This window comes from Lucilia cuprina, chromosome 2 (genome assembly GCF_022045245.1).
Source record: "Lucilia cuprina isolate Lc7/37 chromosome 2, ASM2204524v1, whole genome shotgun sequence".
NCBI lineage: Eukaryota > Metazoa > Arthropoda > Insecta > Diptera > Calliphoridae > Lucilia > Lucilia cuprina.
In genome coordinates this window covers 6460820-6463822 of record NC_060950.1, presented here as the reverse complement: position 1 = coordinate 6463822, position 3003 = coordinate 6460820, and the positions used below count along the sequence as shown (strand labels likewise).

At 25.1% G+C, this 3003-nt stretch overlaps 1 long non-coding RNA gene across 1 annotated transcript; it reads left to right on the top strand.

The window, feature by feature from the left end:
• Positions 1-892: 892 nt before the first annotated feature.
• LOC124419929 lies at positions 893-1322 on the top strand. The gene is made up of 2 exons (XR_006940925.1): positions 893-1052; positions 1163-1322. It is a non-coding gene; the product is annotated as an uncharacterized LOC124419929 (long non-coding RNA).
• The last annotated feature ends 1681 nt before the right edge of the window (positions 1323-3003 follow it).

Here is a 3003-nt window from a genome sequence, read left to right as displayed (position 1 = left end):
TAATTTCTTTAGAAAAGTGAGCGCTAAATAGAAAATATTTGCAAGTAATCGCAGAAGCATTTTTATTAAAAATATTTGATAAATTTTATGTAAAAAAATGTTGAAAGAGATCACAAAAAGTTTTCGTTATAAAATGATTGGAAGTGATCGCAGAAACTTTTCTTAATAAATAATTTTTGCATACGAACGCAAAATTGTACATTCAGAAGAGAACATGTTATAATTTTTGTTCTCTACAATAATGGTAATATATTCATACAGAAAAGGATTTAATAAAGTACGCAAATAACAATAAAATTAAATCAAAATAAATATGAGTTTCTCATTTGCACTTGAACTAATGCACACAATAAAAGTGGTAACAACTACAACAATACTTAAGCATATTTCGTAAGTTTTTTTTGACGTGACAAGATAACGACAGGCATAATATATTCGTAGAAGAAGGAAGAGAACAGCAAGAGGCAAGTTGTGTTGGACACGCAGTAAGTCCGTCATACAAACAAATTGAATTTACAAAGTAATTCAAGCAGAAGTAACAATACAACTCGTTGTACAGAATGAAATACATCCATTCAACAACCAACAACAACTATAACACCAACAGCAGCGTCTGACAACACAACAACACAATGGCATTTTAAAGATTTGACCAACAAACGTATAAAACAGATTTGTTTATATTTTAGTATTTTTGTTTGTTTTTTTATATGATTCTTTAGTGTTTCTTTTTTCATTTATTTAATTTTCATTAGTGTTAGTCGTACTCCTGCTACTAACGTTTGTATATGAAAACGGGTTTAAGGAGAGGGTTTTACTACTATCAAATGATCCTGGAAATCATAGAAATCTTTATAAACGAAGAGAGCTTAAAGTCGTTTTAAATGGTCAAATGTGAAAACATGAAAGACGAAAAAAAGATAAAGATTCCTGAGAACATTTGTGGTATCTACCCATAGTTTTATTCTTATGACTTAAATTTTACTTAAAAAATTTCCAAGAAATTGCAAAATTATTATTGAAGTTGAGTATGCGCCTGCGCCACTGTTTCAGTAAGTATTTAAAAGCTTTGTTTCAGTATTTTTTTTTTTATTTCTTTTAACTTGTTAATGTTTTCATTTTTGTTTTATTATTTTGTTTTTTTTTTTCGATTTTCAAACAGTGGTATTAAATTTGTATGGAATGTTAATGATTCAAGGTTTTCTTTTAAATTCCGGATGTGAATGCATTTAAGGATGGTATTAAAGGAAATGCCACAACATTGTTGCCAATAAATTCATTTTAATGTGAAATAAAAACTTGTGAGAAAAATTAAAAAAAAATATTTTTAAAAATAATTTTTTTCTACAAATTTACTATTTGTGACACTGTTCAGACAGAATACACAGTGTTATATGTTCACAAATAGTAAGAATTAACTTTGTCCCTCACTATCTTTACATTTGTATCTAAATTAGTTACAATATAAAAATAAATGTGTTTTTTTTAGTCACTTCGCATCTCATCTCATTTTATTTGAGCATTTGCAAAAATTTTATTCTTTAAAATTTTGTTCCTTCAACTTGGCTGGTTATTTATTTAACCTCGTTTTGAGAAAGAAAAAAAATATGTTGAAATACGAGAGGCATGTGATAAGTTAAATTTGATAAAAATTACTTAAACATTTTTAAATAATGATGAGAAAATTTGTCCATCATTTGGATCATTTTGTCCATCATTAAAAATTTCTAAATTTGTCGAACATTAAGAATTTATATAGAAAATTTATCGATCATTAAAATTTCTAATAGAAAATTTGTCGATTTTTATGATTAAAAATCACTATCATTAAGATTTTCTATAAAAAATTTGTCGATCATTAGGTTTTCTATTGAAAACTTATCGATATTATTATCTTCTACAAAAAATTTCTCAAATTTCTATAGAAAATTTATCGATCATTAAGATTTCCAATAAAAAAAAATATGTTCATCATTGAGAATTTCTATAGAAAATTCATCGATCATTCTAATAGAAAATTTGTCGATTTTAAAGATTTTATATAAAAAGCTTGTTGATATTTTAAGATTTTCTATAGAAAATTTGTCAATCAATAAGATTTTTTATTGAAAATTTTTGATCAATAAAAAAATAGAAATAGAAAAGTTGTCGATCATTAAAATTTTCTATAGAAATTTGACGATCATTGTGATTTTTTAGAAAAAATTTGACAATCCTTATTATTTTCTGTAGAAAGTTATTGATCATAAAGATTTTCTATCGAAAATTTGTCGATCATTAAAATTTTCTATCGAAAATTTGCCCATTATTAAAATTTTCTATCGAAAATTTGTCGATCATATGATTGTTTATAGAAATTAAGATTTTCCATAAAAAATTTGTCGATCATTAAGATTTTCTACAAAAAATTTGTCAATCCTTATGATTGTTTATAAAAATTTATCGATCGTTAAGATTTTCCATAAAAAAATTATCGATCATTAAGATTTTCTATCGAAAATTTGTCGATCAATTTGATTTTCATGATCGTTAAGATTTTAAATAGAAAAATTCTCTATCATAAAAGTTTTCTATACAAGATTTTGTCTGTCATTAAAATCTTCGATTTCGTAAATTTGTCGTTCATTAATATTTTCTCTTAAAAATTGTTAGATTTTTATAAAAAATCAGTTCCTGGAAATGTTCGTGATCATTTGAAATTGAAAAGGTTCCAATGCTAAATATCAGATAACCCACGTATAAATAATGACAACATTTGTCTCATTACCCAGCCACTTTATCCAAAAAGTATTCTGTTGTTTGCAACAGCACCTTTGTCGTTGAACTTTATGTGTCCATAAACATTTTTATTTTAATGATTTTTTATTATTACACATCTTTTCTTTTTTATCCTCAAACTTTTTTGTCGTTGTTGGCTCAACACAATTAATTCTGTTGATCCTTTTTATTTTACATTTTTGGTTGCTGTTGTAAGTAAGATTTTTACTCATATTAATGGACATG